Source organism: Erpetoichthys calabaricus, chromosome 1 (assembly GCF_900747795.2).
Source record: "Erpetoichthys calabaricus chromosome 1, fErpCal1.3, whole genome shotgun sequence".
Classification (NCBI taxonomy): domain Eukaryota; kingdom Metazoa; phylum Chordata; class Cladistia; order Polypteriformes; family Polypteridae; genus Erpetoichthys; species Erpetoichthys calabaricus.
Genome location: NC_041394.2, coordinates 109268253 through 109293028, shown reverse-complemented (window position 1 = coordinate 109293028; position 24776 = coordinate 109268253). Strand labels below are relative to the sequence as shown.

Below are 24776 nucleotides of genomic sequence, written 5' to 3'. Positions count from 1 at the left end.
CACATTAGAAAACAGATGAATGACTTGCAATTCATAAGTGCATTCAAAAGCAATCTGTGAAATTACATAATTTCTAGATAAATACCATTATGATACAACATGTCAGAAAAGATTATAAAAGTTGGATTTTGGAACACCTTGCAAAGAAAAACACTGATTTATTTTTAACATAGCATGTTTAATATTTGAAAATGTCCTATCTCCATTGTGATAAGTAGGGACCACGATTTACATCGACCCGCGGAATTTAGGGTTTTGCAGCAGTAAAACGCCACACCGCGGAATTAACCTACAGTAAGTGCTGCGGAAAATACCAAATCTGAATGAAATCTCACCATTTGAAGCATATTGATATTAGTATGATTAGTTTTGCTTACTTCTTTAAGTTCTTTCTTTAGCCTATGGCATCATCTCATTAGTGATAAACTTAACGAGCTGAGAGCTGAACTTGAATTTGTATCTGTTCACTGCCAGCCAATTATGAACACTCTGACTTCTTTTGAGGCACAGTCATTCATGGCTGTCGATGTCTACAATAAAGTGTCTGACTTACTGTCTTGCCTGAAATCGTCCGGATTTCCAATTGCAACCAGCAGCTGTGAAGATGCAAAGCACAATGCTGCTGCTAAACTTGAAGAATATTTTGTGGGAACCAAACAGCCGGCAATAGACCTATTCAGATCTGTGAGAATATTTGATCCACGACAGCTACCACTGTTATCGAAGAATTTTGCTGATCATGCACAATCAGTGCCAACAATGATGGCTGCAGCAGATGAATGGCAAGCTTATCTGGACATAGCATCTCGTGAAGTAATTCCAGCTGATATCACTGCTATTTGGCGTGCCTTAGAGGACAGACTGCCTCGCTTAGGAGCTCTTGCTAAAGTTTACATTGCGTTGCCAATCTCTTCTGTTGATGTGGAACGTTCGTTTTCAAAATATGGATCGGTGTTGTCACCACTGCGATGTTCTCTGTCACAAGAAACCCACGAGCTTACAGTGCCGGTTTCTTCAACAATAAATAAACAATAACTTTAGAAACATTATTCGATAGTTTGTTGAGAATAATATTATGCCTACATATGTTTCAGCATCATTTGCCTAAAGCAAATCTGTGGATTAGTATTATGAATTATGATTGATTATTATTAAGGATTAAGAATAAGAAAAATTGCATTTATTTTGCTTGGGTTACGAATTAGTTTTATGGAGTTCTGGTACTGCATTTGCCGCACCACGGTACACCACGGAATTTAAAAAAACATGCCGCGGAATTTATGAATTCGTGCCGCAGTAAATCGTGGGCCCTAGTGATAAGACTATAAAGCCCCCACTTGAAAAAACTTATGCACAAAGCTTTGCTGAATGTGAACATGAATGCAACATTTTATTGTTATGGAAGCCATGTCAGGTCCACTCTAATATCACTTTCCAGATGGACAGGTTTGAATGTAAAGAACATTTTTTGTAAAACTTCAATTGTAGTGTTATAAGCTTGTGCTGTTTCTTTTCTATTCTAGTGCAATGAGCCTTTAAAAAAAAATAAATGCAATGTGATTTGAATGAATGAATTGTATTTATGCATATACCAGTAATGGCGCACTGCACGATAACGTATAGTGAATACACTTTATTTGAGCATTCCTAATTTTCATACTCTTTCTCTGTACCGTTAGCATTCATTTGCTCAGAGATTGATGCGCTTGCTGCTTCCTGAGCAGTTCTTCTTTTCTCCACCCTAGCGGCCCACTTCTTCTCTTCTTTTGTCAGCATCTTTTCGCATTAAAACTGATTAAGACAGTGTTTGTGTTGCAATTACTTGGTACGTTTTCCTTAATTTTTCACTTTAGCTTGCACTTAAGTCTTCAATCTGCCTCAGGAATGATTTAAGATATGAAGAGGAAGTGACGGTGAAGGTGGTAGGGATGAGAACGGCGCCCGTACGCATGTGCCGCACGGCCGCCCTGCTGCCTGCTGCCGAGAGTTGATTCTACAATAAAAAAAATAAAAAGAAGAATTACTTTGGAGGTCAATCATCACCCTGAAATCGGATAGTAGACGGCACATAGTATATGTGTACCAAATTTCTGGTCAATAGTTCAAACGGTTTGCAAGCTACAGGTGATTTAAAATTCTGGACAGACAAACAGACAGCCATGGTAGCATATTATATAAGAGGATGTTATTTACTTATTTGTTCAATATTTGTTTCCTTACTAAATATCAGGATGTGCCAATTGATTTTCACAGTCCATCATGTCAGCTGTTTTTATTTTGCCCCAATAAAAGCTTACATTTGCTCCAGTGGTGGCTGGTGAAAAGAATTTGGGCTGGGGCACACCTTGTATGTAGGAGCAAACTGAAGTAGCACTTATCTATTATATTGTACCTTTCACATGACATCCACAGTCCCCTTATTCTTCCGATAAATTGCCCTATAGATGTGTAGATGTGCACCTGCCACCCAAATTTTATACTACACCTGTCTCCAAATTCCCAAACTTTCTGCCAAATTGCCCAGTTCTCCATAATGCCAAAATCCACACCATAATGTCCGCACCCCTACCTCCATAATCTTCCAATAGTGTGGAGTTCTGTCTGTCTTATAACACATTCATAGCATAAGTCCAATCCAAATCTTATTCTGCTTTTGCTAATTGAGTGCTCAGTCCTTGGCCATTCCCACTGTATTCCATAAATCCACATCATACAATAACTAGCCATCTGATTTTTCTCAAGTCTTGGATCCCAGTTTATCATTTACCACACCCATATAGTCATTCCCACCATAATATTTCTCTACATTTACTGCCAGTCTGCCCAGTCCTACACCAGTTTTCAAAGGCACAGATTCACATTGTAAAATCCACAGACCCCATCTTAAAACATAACTTACCCCCAACCTATCTTGTACTACATCCATAAGACAAGTCCAACTTAAATCTTGTTCTGCCTTTATGATCAGGATACCTATATTTCCATGAACATAAATTTTGCCCACCTTTCCTTCAGGCCTGAAAAATTTTCAATTACTTTCTGATTAAATTGAGCCATTTCACTAATCCTGCCAATAAAATTAGCTGCATACTATTGTCTAGATCAGTGTTTCCCAACCTTTTCTTCTGTAGTGGCCCACTTTCTGTAACCTAAATCATCCCAAGGCACACACTATTCTGCTAACCACAAACACATATATATCTTATCTATTACTTTGGACATGATATGTTGATTTTTGGTCACCTTTTCGTTATGTCTTTAATGCCAATCCTGTAGCCGTCATCCGATGGTTTTGTTAAGCCTTCCAAAAAAACAATTAGCCTCATGGTATTGTCTAGATGACTGCGGCTACTTTCGTGCCATTTGCATTCTTCAGAAAGATGTTTTAGCTCTTGTACCCCTATTATTGTCCACAATTCTTCGACTCTTTGAAATAGCAAACAGGGAAAGCAAAAAAAAAACATTACTTACACCACACCCAGTTAGCCAACTCTGTTTGTCATAACAAGAGCTGGAAAAAATCTGTGTGTAAGCTCATTCTCAAATTCTTAAGTCAGGTTGGTCCGGTCCATGCTCCTTTATCTTCTTTTTTTCATAAAGTGAACGATTTATAAAGGGGTGTTTTGTTAAAGAAATAACAGAATTTTCATTCATTTTTGAAGTTCCGCCCGCAGTTCTCATCAAAGTCGCACTCTCATCTGTAGTTACGTAACTGTAAGCTGTGAATCATTGATGTAAACATAGTGCATTGATGATTGTTCAATAGCATTAGATTAAAAAAAAATCTAAAACAATACCAGTTCACTGCCAATAACTGTGGGAATGTCCAGATTGCAGAGAGTTACATCTCCAGAAAAATCTGAAAGCAACCAATTAAAGGGCAGCCTCGGGTCACCTGCTTTCCAAAAGATCAAGGACTTTCATAGACTCTCATTTGGCCAGCGTCCTTCAGCGTCCTTCACTCAGGAAATATAGGTATTCACACAGAATATTTTTTTTATATAATTCACGCAGAAATTAAATAAATACAAGTCAGAACCAATTTTTAATGGATTTTGACTTGTGCTGACCCAAGGCACATTGTGCAAATAAACAAATTTATTTCAGAATTATTTTACATTACCTAATTAATTTAAGTAGAGTTTTTAAATTATTTGGGGGACAGCACCCCTGCTCCCCCCATTGCAAACCGCCACTGGTTTGTTCCCACTGTTACATCTAATGTGATTATTTCATTTTAAGAGTGAATTCATATCAGACTTTTTGACTGCTTGACTGGAATAAACACAGATGAGTGAGTTGGTGCTTAAAAATATAGCAGTAAAACTAATAAGTTAATCAATTTTATGGACACTATCTTATGCATACCCACACTCACTTATTTGAGGCCAATTTGCAATTATAAATTAACCTAAAATCTCCAAAAAGTGAAAGAAAATTGGAGCACCAGAAAAAATTCCCAAACCTACAATGGGAGCATGTGCAAAGTCTGCATAGACAGGTTCCTTGCCTTAGTTTTTTTGACAGCCTTCAATTCTGTTAACGTTTATCAAATTCTTTAACGTGGCCTTCTCTCACACTGTAAAATTAGAACTATTTGATTTTGGCTCTTTTCAGAAATGTATGAAAAACAATATGGATACTACATAACACATGACACAGTAGAAATTTAATTCAAATGAAAACTATTAACCATGATCTATAAGGGGAATATTTATACACTCTGGGAGAAGGGGGTATTAAAAAAAATTAAAAAAAAAAATTATCTCACTTTAACTGGAAGAATTAACATTGTTAATTGTTATTGAATATCCTTCCTAAGCTTCTCTTTTTATTTCTAAACATTCCAATATACATCAACAGATCATTTTAAAGAAATTAGACTCAACCATAACCTCATTTATTTGGAATTCAAAACATCCACGTATCCAAAGGACAACCCTACAAAGACCTAAGGCGGAAGGTGGCATGGCTCTACCTAACTTTCAATTTTATTACTGGGCAGCAAACATACAAGCTATAAAAACCTGAACATGGACAGAAATAGATGAACACACACAGGCTTGGTCCGCAATAGAAATAAAATCCTGCAGTAATTCTTTATATTCTTTGCTTTGTGCCCCAATAAATGCAAGTTATCGCCAATTTACTAACAACCCAATTGTGCTTCACTCAATCAGAATATGGAACCAATGTAGGAAGTATTTTGAGATAGAGAAGCTTTTATCTGTGGCACCTCTGCACGAGAACCACCTTTTTCCACCTTCTCAAACTTACGCAGTTTTCAATGCCTGGAAAATATCCGGGATTAAATCACTTAGAGATTTGTACAACGGTTTTGCATCCTATGAACAATTACACTCCAAATTTAACTTTCCAGCAACACATTTCTTTCAATACCCTCAAATTCGAAACTTTGTTAAACAGAACCTGTCCAATTTTCCTCACCTCCCACCTACCTCTATACCGGAAAAAATATTGCTCAGTCTCGAGGACTCAGACAGCATCTCCATAATATATAAAACTATTTTACAGTCCCTCCCTTTCAAAGATCCAAGAGGACAGTGGGAAAAGGATCTCTTATTCAATATTTCAGAAAAAGAGTGGAAAGTAGCAATGCACAGAATTCAATCGAGCTCCAAATGCGCAAAGCATAGAATTATTCAACTTAAAATTATATATCTCATTTAAAATTGTCCAAAATGTTTCCTTGGCAAGATCCAACCTGCAAACGCTGCAATCAAGCTCCGGCCTCACTGGGTCACGTGTTTTGAGCCTACACCAAATTAACATTATTTTGGACCAAAATCTTTAAACGCCTTTCAGACAGCCTTGGTGTCACAGTCCCTCCTGACCCATTAACAGCTGTGTTTGGTGTTCTTCCAGATGGGCTTAAAGTGGAGAAGGATAAACAAGCTGTGACTGCATTCACTACACTACTGGCACGTAGACTTATCTTGCTCAATTGGAAGAATCCTAACTCACCTATTCTAAGTCAGTGGGTAACTGATGTTATATATTATTTGAAACTGGAAAAATCAAATGTGCACTTAGAGGATCTGTACAAAACTTTTCCAAAACCTTGCAGGATCTAATCAGTAACATTTTAGAATAAGTATTTAATTTGAGGAAGCAGGTTCTCTCCTGTCTTTTACTCCATTTATCTTTTTTAATCTATTATTTTATATAATCATCTGTCTTTACTAGCATAAATTTTTATACTGCTGGCCTAGCTCTCTTTCTCAGGGGTGGGGGTTGATTTGTTTTGAACCCTTTTTTTTCTTTTTGTAAAACTCGAGTTATGTGTATGGAGTGTTCTTTAATGTTAATAAATTCAATAAAATAAAAAAAAATCTGCAATAATCTGTTGTCCTGTGATTATAGCTACATCATAGCTATACTGCTGTCTCCCTTTACTAGCCTACAAAATCTCCTACATCAGTAACACATCTATCCTTGGTGTGATTATTAATAGTTTGTCTTCTTGTGTCATTTGATTTCCATAACAGGGCTAAGCTCAGAGGAGGTGGAAACTGATGAAGAGTTTGCTGTTTTATTTAATGCTTTTATTGCATGTTTATAGCTCATGCAATCAATTTTCAAAACTGTTACTTATTTTAATGGTGTTGAATTGTCAATAAATATTTGATAGAAAATATTAAAGTTTATTAAATGGTGTAATAAATTGAAACTAAACTTTGAGAACACTTGCAAAACTAAACCTGAACTCAGTAAACTGAGAAAGCAGAAGCTGAATTAGGCAACTAGATCTAGAAGAGACACATAAGAACATGCAAACATAAAAAAGGTTTTAACTAGAACAGGCCATTCAGCCCAGCATAACTCATCAACCTTTACTAACCTTTGCAAAATATACTTGAAAATTAAAGGTCCCAAAACTACTCCTACCTACCATAGACCTTGGTTACTTTTTATAGGTATGATCATTTTTACACATAATATGTATACATTCTGTAGGAAGAAAAAAAATCAAACATTTGTGTGAAATTTCTCCAGATTTCATCTTGGCCTCCATGATTTATTTTAAGTATTTCAAATAACAGTTGCCTTCCATCCTAATAATTGGCTTCATAATTATAAACACTTCAAATCTTTGAAGTTTGCCTAAAACTGAAATGATTCAGCTTGTTTATTGTTTTCTTGTACCTTGTATTCTACTTTCTTGGTATACTTCTAGTTCATTTGTAAAATGGAGGCCAAAATAGGTACTACATTCTAAATGAGGCCTTGCATATAGGTTATTTCACCATTACAACAAATACAGTATTATCTATCTATGAACATCATCCCTTGACTTTTATTCAATCCCACACTCAATATCCTATCACTCTTCTTAGCTGCTTCTGTATACTTTTAGTGTGTAGACAGGGATGATTAAATTGCAAAACCTTAGTGTTTCTTAATCAGGTGTACTTTGATTTCTAACCAACCCATCATGTCATTTCATCCAATATTTTACTTAAACATCATCTACCACATATCTGCTCAAATGTGAATTTTCTCCATGTCTACCGGTAGCAGTTTTACTGATTCTAATGTTGTCATTATTGCACTTAGTTTAATGTTTACAATAAACTTAACCAAACTGTTAGTTATACACAAAATTCAGTCTTTCATGAGGTGACCCACCGTAGGCCTTAATGAACTGACAAAAGAGGACCCAATTTGCATTTTTTTTTTCTGATAATGTAAATAATTTTGTACAAAATTTAAAAAGGCTCCAACTAGCCAGCATCAAGGTATGGTAGACAAAAGGGGTGCATCAACAAGAAAAGGCTCCGAACTCCTTCTCTCTGTGGACACTTCCTTGTGACTGCAGCTGTCCTATTAAGAAAGCAGAGATATGACCCACTCTTAGCAGCTCATGAATATGTGTTGGTGTGGCCTCCATGACTGTGGTACTTTCTTATTCTTATGAGGTTGAAACAGAACACACAACCACATCAAACTTTAATTGTATCCATTTCTTTATCAGTAATCATTAATTAGCCCATTTGATTAACATTTGAATTCTGAAAAGAGAAAAACACAGATCAGATTAATTTCGCTTAGATCAACTTCACTTGGCATTGATGTTTTAAACAGCTTTTCTACATACATTCATTATATATGTAAATAGACATATTAACAATTTGTTATACTTCTTTAAGGATTTGAGTGATCTTTTGAGACTTATATTAGTACTGCTTGCCAATGATGTTTTTACACCACTATGAATCTCAAAGTGTTTTAGAATGATTGTAGGGAATCAGTTTTGCAGTGATTTCATAACAAAATAAGATACACAATATTAAAAGCCTTTGTTGGAGCACATGTCTGAATTGAAATCATACAACAGGTTTACAGGTACATTTTCAATCGCTGCACATCACAGTTGATAACACCACTTACAGGTTCAGACTTAACATTTTTTAATTATTGCTTTAGAAGAAAAGAAACATCACTCGTACAATACAAGTAGTTGACAAGGCATTAAGTAAGTTCAATGACAAACAATTAAACATTGAGGTAGATGTTTTAAATTACAGTAATACAACATTCTGATGAGTACAAAATAAATAAATACACTTAAAAAATGGCAGTGATTCAATGAAATTCCTGCTTCTCTATCATCATTGTAATTAATTTGTGTCAGAAAGGCTTAAAAAGAAAAAAAAAATCTGTACACATTTTAATACTTTAAAGTTTCTTTCTAATAAAATATGCAATATAGGGGGGACAAGTCAGAAGAGGGCTGGCATTATTTAAATAGATACAGATTTATTTAATCTAAAAATAATGTCACTGCTGTAACTGATTCATTTTATATAAAACATATATGATACATAAAAAAATAGAGATTTAATGCATTTTACTTTTACTCACAAGTGTTTAAAAACAGACAATAATTCCCAAAAAATGAGAAATTGATCCCACAAGTTCAAGTGCTGGATGTTTATACTAAACACAAAATTTTAAATGAAAAAAGAGAAAGCAAATATAAGTGTCTCTTTCAGTGCCCCAAATTTCATGTTACAAGTATTTAGTCGATGTTCTGCTATGGCAAGTGATATGTAATGCAAGTATAGAACATTATATCTGCTAATTCCCACACATTTCAACAATTGCATATAAAATGTTATACCCCATGTAATCTACAAAAAAGGCAAATCATTGAAATATTTTTATCTACGTCAAGAGGCTAGCCAGCATTTTAAAGTATATTGGAAGAGCCACACAAATATGCATTTCACACACCCCACTAATTGGACAGCATAAACATTTTATGTCAGAAACAATTAGAGGAAAGCACTTTTTACAAGAAAAACAGTTTTTTGAGATATTGATCGTACAGCTGAATCCTAATGCAGCATTTACTTTGTCATGTGAAGAGAACAGAAAATGTTTCACACAATAATATCATTAACTGCAGCTGAATAGAAGACCTCCATTGTGTTCCTTGTTGGGTTTTCATTTTTTTTTTTATTCTGTACTTAGTGGAACAAAAGCAGACAATATAACGGTCTTTTGGTTACAGAGTACTGAAGAAGCTGGTTACTTGCCTTGAGCCTTTAAAAGTAAAGTTCTTTTGTTTTTGTCTTTTTGTTCATATTATCTCCATATTGTGAACTGATCGTGCTGTGTGCTCCCGACAGTTCAAGATTTTTGCAATTTATTTTTTCGTTGATGAAAGTAGGGCAGTGTTTTTCAGGTAAATGGATTTGAAACTTCATCATCGTGTTCATAATCTGAAATCAAAAGAGAACATTCTTAAAACATGTTATTTTTCTTAATAGCCTGGAGCCTATTAAAGCAGTCTGTATCCTACTCAGGACATGATACAGTACCAGTTCTTTGTGGAGAGAACTTGTGCAATCTCCCGCATTCCATCTTACCAGAAATATTTACAATATCCAAATAACACAGTCTGCTCAAAACTGAAACCACCAGTGAAAAGACACAAGCACTGAGAGATATAACGTGAGGGAATAATTTGAAGGTAACAGTAGTTAAGTATTTTGGTATACTTTCCATATTAAAATATAGTATCTATCTTAGAAGTATAAAAGTGTTAATAAATGTTAGAGACCTATTCAAGCATGTCCGGAAATCAGATAAAGGTCAAGTGAACAACAAAGACAAGGATGTACCAGGAGAAGGTTGATGTAATGCACGAAATGTACTAGGAGATGATTAAGAGAACAGCAGATGTCCTGTAAACAACAAGACTGGACAGTTGTCAGACACATAGAGATTTCAAGGATAAAGCTGAACATTATAGATATGAGGAGAACAAGAGTGTAGTAGAATTGACTTTTATTTCAATAAGTCATTCAGGTGTAAACCAACAAACCAATCAAAGTAAATGTACGCATTAATAATTTAACTGTTATTTAAATTCAGTTGTTTATAAAATAGACTTCTGCCCTTATTTTTTGACCATTCTGATCAGACTGCTGTGACGAATGCTCCCTCTTCAGCATTTGCTTTAAGAGTAAATAAATAAGAGATGGAATGGTCAAGTTTTCCCCTGCCTGGTTTCTGATTCAAACAGATTTTATAAAACCTCTCGTAGTACATGATATGTTTCTTTCTTTAATTAATATGTTAGATTTCTTCTACAGTGTTTGATTTTTACCACAAAATGTGCATATAGTGACGAGACTGGGAACTGAACCATGATCCTTATAGCACCATGGCAGCATTATTAACCAATAGCTCCTCCCTTCTCTCCTCTATGAATGCAATGCTATACCAATAACTGTGGTACATTTTTACTTGAAACATTCAGACAAGTGCAATGTGTTTAGCTCTTACTATATAGAAAAGCTTGCCTATGTACATTATTAATCTGAGGCCTGTTGTCATCATTATACACATGGAAACACATGTTTAGCTCTTACTATATAGAAATGTTTGCCTACGTACATTATTAATCTGAGGCCTGTTATCATCATTATACACATGGAAACACATAATACAAATATTAAAGGCCAACGAATGGAATGTTTCGTCCAATTATTAGCACATAATTTAAACAGGACACAGAAATCCTTTAATTTGAAAGGCATATAAAACCTTTCCAGCTCTTCTATCTAAAGCACTAGAGAGACAGAGAGTGAACAAGAAATAAAACACAGAACTTTAGCTCTTTTGAGATTAACCTATCAGATTTCATAAGCTTTAGCTTTATACTCTCAGCGGCTCTGAGCCTGCTAATTAAGCTCACGTCTAGTGATTTATCCTCTTGGAGTCTATTTCTCACAGATCTCCAAAACCTGTGGCTTTGGCAGCTTGAAACCTGAACTTGTCACATTTGAGAAGTGTTCAGATTCATGACCTTGACGTGCAATCCCCAGTAGATATATAAAGAGTGAAACGCTGCAACCTTAAAAACTAATCCTGTTAAGTTTTGAACAAGCTGCTGCCTAGCACTCTTCTATGTTAGATCCTGAAAGAGTTCATTTTTATTCCTTTCACTGTCAAACACAGTCAGATCTCATAAGGCTGCTGCCTTGCATTCTTACAGTCAGATTGTCATTTGAAGTAGTAAGGTCTGGCAACTACCTGTTTTTCTAGCTCAGACTGCCATTATGATATTATAGTATTATAACGGTCTTTGAATCGTTATATGTTAAATATTTTTACAAATTAAAAACAATTTAATTTAATGAACAGTGCTGCATGCATTTTTTTGTTATCCTAGGCAACTGGATTTTTAAAATAATCACGACTGACAAAGAAAGTCAGATGAAGAACAACTCTGAATATTGTTAAATGTTAAAATGTTGGTGGAATGTGAAATAGAACTAAATGTGGCAGAATTATTGAAACCAAACTAGCCTGACCTATACCAGCTACCGCATAGTATTTGTCACTGAATAACTTTCATGCATTCTACTAATAAAACATTTATAGGACACTCCATTGGGGTGGCTTAATGGTCCACTGGTGGGTATAAGTCATGGCCAATGTCTGTGATGATTTTGATTGTTCTCCCTGTTTGCTTATGTTTTGCTTTTTTTCTGAGAACTCAGGTTTCCATCCAATTTCCAAATCATACAGGATAGGCTGTTTCATATCTCTAAAACTAATTAAGTTAGGGTTGGTTCCAGCATTAACAAGCAGCTGCTGTGATAGGCCCTTTCTGCATGAACACTGTGATGAAATAAGGAAGTTTAGAAAATAAATGAATATCAAAGAAATTGTGTTTGCGTAATTCCACTGCTATAAAACATTGTTTTTTAAATGCGTGTATTACTTACTAGATGCTAACATGGTGCTTCCTATAGATGTGCATGTACAGTATATATGAACCTGAATTTGAGTTCAATTTTTATATCAACCTACGCTATAAGCAGATTAAAAATTATTTTCAGCTCTTCAAAACTTGAAACAAATGCTCTATAATTTGATTTTTTTTATGTAATTTTTTATCAAGTGGTAATAACTATTTAAAGTGAGATATTGCCTTTTAAAAATTTGAATGTGACTTTTAAACATTGTATATCAGATAGAATAAGAGGTTAGTAAGCTGGACATGTGGGCGGCACAGTGTCGCAGTGGTAGCGCTGCTGCCTCGCAGTAAGGGGGCCTGGGTTTGCTTCCCGGATCCTCTCTGCGTGGAGTTTGCATGTTCTTCCACTGTCTGCATGGGTTTCCTCCCACAGTCCAAAGACATGCAGGTTAGGTTAACTGGCGATCCTAAATTGTCCCTAATATGTGCTTGGTGTGTGTGTGTGCCCTGCATTGGGCTGGCGCCCTTTCCGGGGATTTGTTCCTGCCTTGCGCCCTGTGTTGGCTGGGATTGACTCCAGCAGACCCCCGTGACCCTGTGTTGGGATACAGCAGGTTGGACAATGACTGACTGACAATGACTCCTGTAACAAATGACAAATTGACAAAATTTGGAATTTGACATAAATTATACTTTAATTGTATAGAAAATATAAAAAAATGAAAATGCTGTTGAAATATTTGTATTAATTCTTAATTGAATTAGAGTTTTATTTGTCAAAATATGTGCTATATGGATAGGCAACTTTATATGTGAAAGTGACAGGGTGTATGCAAAATCTGGCCCTGTGATGCACTGGTGTCCCATCCAGGAACGCATTGTGCCAGGTACCTGATCCCGACAGAATAGTGTCTGGCCTCTGGCAGCTGGAGTATGTGACTTTAATGATCAGTAGTCTAAAGTTTTATTTGACAGTATTTGTCCAGTATTAATTGTCCAGTATTAAATTAGTTTAGGAATGAGTAATTGTGTGGTTATTATTTATACATGATGATGAATTGACACCCCCTCCAGGGCTGGATCCTTCCTTTTGCCCACCGCTGCAAAGATAGATTCTAGATCACTGTAAAATTACAACTGGATTAAGAAGGTTTAAAAATTAATAAACTAAACACAATAAACATTTATTTTTAACACATCTTTCTATAAAAAGGTGCCTTACAAATATGAAGCTATAATTTCAATATTACTAGTATCCAACAATACACACTAAGTCAGAAGGGCAAACTGAATTTGTAAGTCTGCGTTGTAAAATTTATTGCCCAAAGCCTAGTTTAATTTGGTGTATTTTACTCTAATTTTAACTGATCTCAGCCAGCACTTTTGTAACCAAAAAATAACAAACTGAACGAAGAGCTGACTTAGACTATTTGGGTAAACTCACTTGAGCATGAGAATGCTCCATACTTTTTCTGACTGTTGTTGTACATCTCGGCAGGGTAATTCCTTCGGCTCCATCTGACTTTTGGCAGATGAAAGTAAAAAAAAAATCAAAAACATTGAAACTAACTATTTGTAGTAAGCTTAATTCTAAGATAAAGCAATGCCAGAATTGAGCTTCACAGCCATACCTGCATTTTGTGTCATTCATTAAGACAATAGTATGGGAATTCCTGTATGTCAAGAATAGTGATGAGCAATCAGTGAAATCAAGGAAATGTTTAGGAACTTCGGCGGATTCTATGCTATGCATTGAACTGAAAGGGGAAGGAGGAACTGAACTAGCATTGTGTGGCTTTTAATGGTGCAGTGGTGAACAATAACCACAAACAAAACAAAATTAACGGCCACATTCTAGTATTAACTACATACATATATATGATACAGTATTTGTCAAATAATACAAAGAGTAAACAACACATGTTTCTCCCTTATTCTCCCTTACAAAGATCGAACTTCGGATGTTAGCGCCTGAGGTGAAGCCTCTGACGTTGTGCCACAGTGGCTAGTTCGCTTATTTGACATGGTGAAGATCGGAATACAGTATTATATTCTTAGTTCTGAATTGTAATCTGATTATTTAGGTGGTTTCCTACCAGGTAACGCTTATGGTTGGTTGCCAGTCAGGAAACATCCGCTATGTCCTCTCAGTTGTGAGAAGCAGATCATAGATATGTGATACATTATCTGCCAAATAATACAAAGAGTACACAACACGTTTTGCCCTTATTGGGGCTTGTTAGGTGTATGCACTTTTGCATCCCCTTACATAAAATGCAAGCACGGTGGGAGGCTGGAGTGCTGATCAGGTCCTGAAATTAAGTATGTTCAAAGCAGCTCTGCAATGATCTTACAGTAAACATACATGAAAATTCTGTGATGTCATGCTGGCTTTTCAAAGTATCATGGGACACTGGAAAAAAAAATCTTTGTTTAAGTGGTGGCAGAGTGAATTTACAGGAGAATATTCTATTTAAAGGTCACTGGTGAATACAGCATATTCACTGTGAAAAACCCTTTGGTAAATTATACTGATCAACATCAGTCAGGAACAGACATTAATCTCCACATCATCTGACATCAGAATCTGAATCCTGTAAAACCTGAGGAAAAGGAATCTCTTACAGTCCTGTACATTTCAGTTTAAAGCCCTAATACTGCTGACTTATCTTATTTTTTTTCTTTTCCAATATGGTCACAAAGGCTGTGTTTAGAAGAAATTCCTGCTTTTTGAATTACTATCTTATTTTAATGCTTACCGGAATCTAGTATCAATATTATGAACTGCATTTATATCAGCTGCTTGTAGATAATTCATCCATCCATTATCCAACCCACTATATCCTAACATAGGGTCACAGGGGTCTGCTGGAGCCACACAGGGAGGACCCGGGAAGCAAACCCAGGTCTCCTTATTGTGAGGCAGCAGTGCTACCACTGAACCACCGTGCAGCCCCTTGTAGATAATAATATTCTTTAATAAATTTACTCTACCCTTTCCACTCCCTGACTCCCATTCAGCATCAAATTTCTTTTTATATATACACCGATCAGCCACCTGCCTAATGCTGCCTAATAATGTGTGCCAGCAAAACAGCTCTGTCCTGATGAGGCATTGACTCCACCTCTGAAGGTGTCCTGTGTTATCTGGCACCAATGCATTAGGAGCAGATCCTTTAAGTCCTGTACATTATGAAGTGGGGCCACCATGGATCTGACATGTTTTTCCCATACTTCCCACAGATGCTCGATCAGATTGAGATCTGTGAAATTTGGAAGCTAAGTGAAAACATTAAACTCTTTATCATGTTCCTCAAACCATTGCTGAACAATTTTTGCAGTGTGGCTTGGTGCATTATCCTGCTGAAGAGGCCACAAAGGGGTGTAAGTGGTCTGAAACAGTCTTTAGGTAGGTGGTATATATCAAAGTAACACATACCACCACTATCAAAGTATATTCAAAACATTATTCACACATGTGTAAAACACAGCTTGCATGCTTGAAAGTTTTGTGCATGCATGATCAAAATTGGGAAGGCAGCACAGATCAGGTAGTGACATCCCTATCCTACATGGATGCTACAGCCCTGTAATGTCACACTGGCCTTGCAAAGCATCATGGGGTTCTAGGAAAAAATGTGTTTACAGTATGTGAGCCGCATGGAGAATCTGTCTTCATGTTAAAGATGTAGATGTGGTCATGATAGAATCCTGTGATGCAATGGTGTGCCATCTAGGGCTGGTTTCTGCCTTGTGCCTCAAGTTGTTTGTACTGACATTGGTTGATTCTGATCTTGAATTGGATTAGGCAGATAGCAAGAAGAAGAAATTCCTCCTACACATATCTGTACATGTTATATTTGTCAGTAAATTTCTTAAAACCTGTTACACAATTTCCCATTTATTAAATTATTATTATTATTTATTATTTATTATTTATTTATTAAATTTCCCATTGGGATTAATAAAGTATCTATCTATCTATCTATCTATCTATCTATCTATCTATCTATCACAAAGTGTGACTAAATGTTCTTATTGCTTTTTTCTCATGGCTGCAAAATTTCGGCTTCAAATTCCATCCTCAGGCATATCTATGTGTAGTTTATATGCTATCATCCATGTGGTATTCTGGTTTCCTGTCCATGCAGGTTAGTTTGATTGGCAACTCTGATTTTATGAAGCAGTATGCTGATCATTGTACCTTACTATACAGCCCAGCAATGCATCCATTCCTGGATCCTGTCTTCCAAAATTCTTGCCATTTAAAATAAAAACAAAACTAAGTCCTAGAATGTGTTCACTTAACCTACGTTCATTTGCACTTTAACTACCATCTTCTGTTTTCTTAATGTAGTACCTTAGTCCTTTAATATATCAGTTTTATTTTGCATCTGTGTATTTTATGATTGGTTTCTATTTAGCACAGACAAGTCTATAAATGCATTACTACAGGCTTCTGTAATGTCTACAAGTCCTCAGTTCTACACACTATTGAATGAATTAATGATCTTAATTAGTGACTGAATGCTATTTCCTCAAGATATGATCACAACTAGGGTCATAGGAACAATGGGCTATTCTACAAAAGATGCAAAAAGCAATGGAAGTAAGTGTGGGATATTGATGTAATCAGTCAGGAGGTAGAGGTCGCTGTGAGAAAAGGTGTGGAGGAGGACAAAAAGAAAGAAAGGAGAGAAGTTACTAAAGTTAAGGAAGAACTGACAAGATTGCATGGTCCATTTATTTCAGCAATATATAACATATTGGCAACAAGAATGTCAACTTTTGGACTCTCGCCCCCTCCTGCGTCTCTTGAAACTCTGGGTGAGCTTGCAATACCGTTTAATTCTTGGATTAGGATGTTTGAGAACTATGTGCTAGCTCTTACTGACATGCCGCTATCGGATAAACGTAAATGTGCACTATTAATTCATTGCCTAGGGACTGAAGCTCAGTGTATTTTCTACACTCTTGCTATTGCTGATGATACATTCGCTGCTGCCCTTGCTGCACTAAAAGACTTTTTTATTCCAAAAGTGAACGTTGTGGCTGAAAGAAGTTAGTTTCGCCAAAGAGTGCAGAAGCCTGGTGAATCTACTTTGCAATATGTTGCCACATTGCGCCAGCTCATTGCTAATTGTGATTTTGGAGTGCTAGCAGATGACATGCTCAGAAATAAAACAATTATTGCTAGAGACAGACCTTACATTACAAAAAGCTATTGCTATTGCTGGGTAAATTGAATGTGTTGTGGCTGAAGCTAATGCTATGGTTACTAATACTGAATTGTCTGTTAATACTATATACACAAATTCACAAGGTACGGGAAGAGCGAGGCAGGAACCTACTTTTAATGTGCGTGCATCTGCAAAACAAACAGCAGCAGCCCAGACTTCAATTGAGGTGTAACAAAAAACATGTTATTGCTGTAGATCTCGAATGCACCTGGCTAATAACCCCAATTGTCCAGCAAAAGCAGTAAGATGCAGACATTGAGGTAAATTTGGTCATTTTGCTAAAGTATGTTGTGGAACCACATCCACTTGTGCTGTGCAAGAAGTTACTGTGCCTGACCTTACGGTTCTTAGCACTGATGACACTAGAGTTGCACAACGGAGAAAGGGTCTCTGGTGCACACAGTGTTCCTTCAAGCTGCCTGCACTCAACCAGTTCAAGCAAACTTACTTGTGGACACTGGTTCGGCAGTTTCAATTCTGCCAAAAAGAATTCTATCGTCAACATTTTAGTAATGTACCACTTGTTCAGTCAAAAGTGCAACTAAAGACTTATATGCAGAAACCAATTTCAGTACTAGGATGTACAGTACTACTCTTTTCATTACATGGGATACAAACCATACACAAGCTACATTTTACATTGTGCCATTGGGAGCAGCTTTGTTAGGCATGGACCTTTTTATGGCACTTAACTTAGAAATCAGAAATGGACAAATTGCAGCCAAGAAAATGCCCGTATACAAGATGACAGTAATGAATATTAAGAATGCTCATACATTAGGTGTGACTGATAGATTTATACATAAGGTTAAACTATGACATGAGGTAACACCTGTTCGACAGAAACTTTGTCGTCTACCATTTACTGTCTGTGAGGCTGTTTCTAAAGAGCTAAAGAGACTTGAACAGGAAGACATTATAGAAAAAACTGATTCTTCTCCATGGGTGTCACCGTTAGAAGTAATTAAAAAAAAAAATCAGGTGAAATACGACTATGTGTAGACCTTCGTGAGCCAAACAAAGCTGTAGTGATAGATAGTGACCCTTTACCACACATTGAAGAAGTGTTTACACAGCATCGAGGAGCTAAAATGTTCTCCACCATTGATCTTTGAAATGCTTACCATCAGGTATCTTTACATGAGGACAGCAGAGATATTACGGCATTTATAACAGATGATGGACTTTTTAGTTTTAAAAGAGTACCTTATGGTCTGGCGTCAGCTCCAAGTGCATTTCAGAGAATGATGTCCCTGATACTAGCAGGGCAGGATGGAGTGCAGTGTTACTTAGATGACATTATAGTACTATATATGGGGACTCACCATCTGTTCATGAACACAGGTTACAAGCAGTACTTCATTGCCTTCATGACAGTGGGCTGCAGCTTAATATGGAGAAATGTCAATTCAGAAAAACAAAACTAACATTTTTAGGCCATATAATTTCTTCTGCTGGCCTTCAACCCAATGCTGAACACATAAGTGCAGTAACTGAAGCTCCTCCACCTCATGATGTATCTTCTTTACGCTCATTTCTTGGACTGACTGCTTGGTACACTAAGTTTATTCCAAATTATGCCACTGTGGTAGAACCCTTTCATGTATTGCTTAGGCATTCTGGAGAATTTTCTTGGACACATGCTGCACAAGAAAGCTATAATTGTATTAAGAAACTTATTGCTACCAGTCCAATGCTTGCAATTTTTGACCCTTCATTGCCTGCAATTGTGACTACTGATGCTTCGGATTATGGTATTGGTGCTGTTCTTATGCAGAATCATGGTGGATTTGAGAAAACTGTTTCCTTTGCATCTCATACATTGTCAGACTGTGAAAGACAGTACCCTACTATTGAAAAAGAGGCTCTTGCTTGCGTTTGGGCCACAGAGAAATGGCGTACATACTTGTGGGGATGTCATTTTATCTTACGCACTGACCACTGTCCATTAACTGCACTACTTACTAGCAAGGGGATTGGAAGAGCGGGCATGAGAATTGCAAGGTGGTTAGCGCGACTTTTGTCATTCATCTACAGTACTGAGTATAAACCTGGGCATGAAAATATCACTGCTGACTGCTTATCACACTTGCCACTGTCTGAGACAGTATCAGAACAAGACCCTGACATGGAATTTGTTGCGCTGGTGTCTGTTGACTTTGCTGCAGTGACTGCAGAGCAGTTTCAAAGTGCTTGTGCCTCATGCCCTATTCTACAAAAGGTCAAGACTTATATTACTAAAGGATGGCCTTGTACTTCAAAAGGACTTGAATCTGATGTTATTCCATATTTTAGAATTCAGACAGAGTTGGCTGTACAAAATGAGCTTATTATTCATGGCACTCATTGGGTCATTGTTCCATCAGAATTACAGTCTAAGATGATTCAGCTGGCACATTCTTCCCATCAAGGGATTGTATGAAGAAACAGAGACTCAGGGATTTATATTGGTGGCCTGGCATGGACTCCCACGTGGAAGAAGCTATCAAATCATGTACAATTTGCATACAGCACAATAAAACTGCTAACACAAATACAGCTCCATTACAACCAGTGCCTATCCCAAATACAGCTTGGAACAAACTTGCCATTGATATTGTGGGGCCATTCCAAACTGCACCATATGGCTATCGCTATGCAATTACACTTATTGACTACTTCAGTAAGTGGCCAGAGGTTGCTTTTGCATCTGCTGTGACTTCAGAAACCATTATAAATTTTTTGTGCACTGTTTTTAGTAGGGAAGGGAATCCACTGGAAATTGTTACTGACGATGGATCTCAGTTTACATCTTCTGAATTTGAAGCATTTCTTAGTGATAGGGATATCATACACGCTCGCAGTTCTGTTTACTATCCACAAGCAAATGGTGAGATAGGGCGTTTTAGTAGGGTATTAAAGTACTGTTTGCAAACGGCAAATATTGAAGGAAAGCCTTGGAAGTCATTTGTGACTGATTTTTTACAGACATATCGTGCTACTGCACATGCAGTAACACAAAAGTCACCTGCTGAACTCATACATGGTCGCCCAATGATAACTAAATTAAACATTAGAGACCTGCTTCCAACTTTGCCTTTGAAGCAACATACTAGTGTTACACAGCATGAACAACGGAAACAAGAACAAATGAAAAAAATACACAGATATGCGTCGCAGAGCAAAATCACCTTCTTTCACTTGTTGGAGTTTTGTGCGTATTAGGAAGCCAGGCATAGTCCAAAAGGATCACTCCAAATTTAGTTATCCTTACTAAATAATTGCTCAGAAAGGCCCTGCCACATACCTGTTGTCAGTTGGCAAGATCTGGAATGCAGTTGACCTTGGCCCAGCAACAGCAACCCAGTCCAGTCTGACATTAGACACACAACCAGAGGATTTATACGTTCCAACCCGTCTAATTCAGTCGACTGCTATTTCTATTGCTACACCTGGTCAATCTTCTTCAAATACACGGAGAGGTAGAGTGCGACAGGCTCCGGTGTGGACTATGTCAGATAAAGGTTTACAGCATTTGGAAGCTACATATGTTACTTGAACAGTTATAAGGGAATGGGATAATTGAATTGGTTGGTTATTTTAATGTTGAAAATAAGAGATTACAGTTTTCTCTTTATTGTACTGTTATTGATATTACATTATGGCATTACATTATGTAATGTACGATATTACATTATTATTAATATTATTGATGATTGTTCCCTTTTGTTGTTTTTTTTTTTCTAAAAAAGGGGGTACATGTGGGATAGTGATGTAATCAGTCAGGAGGTAGAGGTCGCTGTGAGGAAAGGTGTGGAGGAGGACAGAAAGAAAGAAAGGAAAGAAGTTAATAAAGTTAAGGAAGAACTGACAAGATTGCATGCTCCATTTATTTTAGCAATATATAATAGTAAGGGAAACACTATTAGTGTAGCAGTATGGGTACTGCAACAATAGGTGTTTTTTAAATCTGCATTTGTGACAATATTGGTGATGAATGGAGGGTAAAGTTTATTAATTAGCTGGAAGCTTTTTTAATTTTAAATGTATATGATATGATAACATTCAGTCATTACTAATTTATTGATAATGCCTACTTAGTTGCTCAGCAGAGTAAGTTTGCTTGACATTAGTTTTAGATGCTTGGATTTTGACTTGGTTATGATGGTAAGTTAAAATTGCATGGAAAGCCTACTTTTTTAACTTGACACACTTCTTCCCATCTGATGTTGCAAAGCTGATATGGCAGCAATCACTTTTTGACAACATCTCATTTAGTACTAAAGCTGAGAACTTGATCCATTTGAAGTGAGCAATAAATGAAACTGAAATGTCTAGGTAATTTAAGTGATTCTTTGTTTTTTATAAATTCAGGAACAGATATAGCTTGCATTTATGTGAAAAATCTAAATATTTTAGTGTACTAAGATATTCAGATGCTATCTGAAAATAAATTTTTAGACTTTAAGACAAGGTCTTCTTCAAGAGTAAACAACCAAACAAAACTACAAAACAAAAAAGAACAGAAAGTCAGACACAAGAGAAAAAGACTTGCTGTTTACAGTATGTATAAGGAATTTTAGAGCTAATTTTTGTGAACAATATTCAAATAAAGCAGTAACAACAGCCTCCTGATCACTCTCTGTTTGTCTCTGTTTTATAACAGCACACTGCTCGCCAGAACTTCTAACCAGCCTTTGAAAGTCATTTATTAAAACAATGTCACTTATATATAGCCACAGAGTCAAGACTTCAGAATTAGACAAAAAAAAACACCCATGTTCCTGCCTGTCTCTATAGCCACTTGTATGATTTAAAAGTAAGGATGATTTTTTTTTCTAATAATTTAAATCCTGCGGTGGGCTGGAGTTCTGCCCAGGGTTTGTTTCCTGCCTTGCGCCCTGTGTTGGCTGGGATTGGCACCAGCAGACCCCCGTGACCCTGTAGTTAGGATGTAGCGGGATGGATAATGGATGGATGGATGGATATTTTAAATCTTTTTTTAATTCATTATCTGTTTTAATGTGTGTGTGTGTGTGTGTGTATGAAAGCTTGCAATTGGGCATGAATACATTTTATTGAGCAAATATTCCCTGCAAAATACACAAGTCAGACTGTATGTTTCCAATTTCTCTTGAAATGTGTAAAAGATTTTTTTCTAGAGGTTAGAGGTGAACTTATCCTTAATTAATGCATCTGCTCACTCCTTCCAGATGACTTAGACTACCCACCCAGCAGTCTGTGCCAACTCACCACCAAAAAATAATCAGCAGACTACGTGTCACCATTCTTTACACAAGTGTACAAAGTGAAATGGTGTTCCCTTTAATTGAAACGGCTATGACCTTCGAACCAAGGTGCTTATGTAAAGATCTAAACATGTCTGAGACCATTTTAACATCGATAAAACATTTTTCTGTGTTTTCCTTAAAATTAGTTTAGTTTACATTTTACATTATTTTCTGTTGCATTATTAAAGACACCTTTTTTTCGCAATTGCTTTTAGGAACACTTTCCTGCTCCGATAATGTTACTACATAAAGAACAATTTGTGACACGGCAGTCATTATCTTGTTTGGAGGCAATGAGTTGTGGATGCTCCCTGTCTGAATGTTAAATTAAACATAAAGGAAAGACTTGTGTTGCACAATCACTCAACCATTCTCTTTTTATTGATTTCTAATTATGGCTTTCATCTCCAATCCCTACATTGTCAAACATCTTAGCTAAAGATACATACTTTTCATGGAAAGCCATGGTCTTTGGTCAGACTTTGGCATTAGGTACATTTGGGAGCAACCATTTTCTCAAGTAAAATGATCACTGAAGTCTGTAAGAAGGACCACAGAGGCAGTACTTGGTGCCAGTTAGGTAAGTCCTCTGAATAGCTGCTAGGTTCATACAAATGTTTAATGTTTAATCTCTCTACAATTCAAAGTTACATTGACATAATTCACTCAACCACAAGCAATAAACTGGAAATTACATAGCAAATCTCTCCCAGAGGTCAGTTCTGGAATAGGTGAAGACTTCCCCTGATCAAAAAGTTTGTTTCCAAGAGTAATTCAGCATATATTGGAGAGTCCTTTCATAACTGAACTACACAGCACTTCATGTATCAAAGGTTATCTTCTACTGTCATAGCATTGTTCATACTGTACACATGCTGGTCTCTAAACTGATGCATGACATCCATCATTTTGCCTGGGAGGTACTGAGTCTACACAATCGCAGTCAAAAAATTATGTGAATTACCTTTCTAACATGCAATTTGTATTCAACATCACTCTGAGGTCAGTTCCTAGAGGTGTTCCTGTTCCAGTTGCTTAGATTTAATAACAACTATAACAGGAGTCAAATTCTGGACTACTCTTTGTCTGTACTCTTTCATTAGGCCTATTTGCTACCCTATGTGTAGTAGTAGACTCTAAACAACATAGCCCTAAGGTACCATGAAATGTGCAAGTTCCTCCAGAACAACAAACTCTCAATCCCTGAAGGTAAATTTAATTTCCCTACACTACAGGCAGATTTACTTTCAAAAATTTGTGTTTTTTCAGCTTTGTAAATTAGTATCAGTAGCTGTCCTCTGTAATCTTTTGTATTATCAACCGTAATATAGGCTACTCAGTATCACAACTTGTAGCAGTCATACCACCGGCATTTGAGAACAAGTAATCCACCTAAAGCTGTGCATGTTTGAGCCTGACCATTATTTGGATGGTAGACAAACAAGGAAAGTTGGGTTGCTTCTGCAAAAAATGTTGGTGAGGCCATCAGGGGAGGCTTACCCTGTGGTCTATATGTCAATAACCATGTTCCAGAGCATCATGGGGTGCTAGGAAAAAGTGACAACCAAATCAGAAGACATGTTTCTGAGAGTCACCAGCTGGTGTGATAGGCACCTCACAGCACAATAGCTATAAGCACAGCTTCACAGTGATTGAAAAAAGCAAGTCTCAGTTTCTACTGTGAAGAGGAGAATTTGTCCAGTCTGAAGTAGTCCACAGCTGGTATTTTAAGGCCCTTTTTGTCTCTGAAAGAATGGTGGCCCTATTTTGTCCCTTAAGGAATAGCTTTCTTACTGTAACTTGCCATGTTAAACCTGTAGCACAAAGTCCATAAAGCTATAGTCCTTGAAGCTATAGTGCTGTGAGGCACTTATCACGCAAGCTAGTGACCCTCAGAAACTTGTCTTCTGATTGGGTTGTCACTTTGGTTCTGCCAAATCTCTTCCTATAACAGTTTCTTTCAGTTTCCAATTGCCTTTGGATTGTGTACGACACTGTACTCACTGGCACTTTGATTTTTTTGCAGTT

The 24776-nt window shown here is 36.7% G+C and overlaps 1 long non-coding RNA gene across 1 annotated transcript in view; it reads right to left on the bottom strand.

The window, feature by feature from the left end:
- Positions 1-7970: 7970 nt before the first annotated feature.
- Positions 7971-24776, bottom strand: part of LOC114654564 (uncharacterized) — a 37330-nt gene continuing 20524 nt past the window's right edge. Inside the window, exon 2 of the long non-coding RNA XR_003716726.2 lies at positions 7971-9749. This is a non-coding gene — a long non-coding RNA (uncharacterized LOC114654564). The remainder of the gene's footprint in view (positions 9750-24776) is intronic.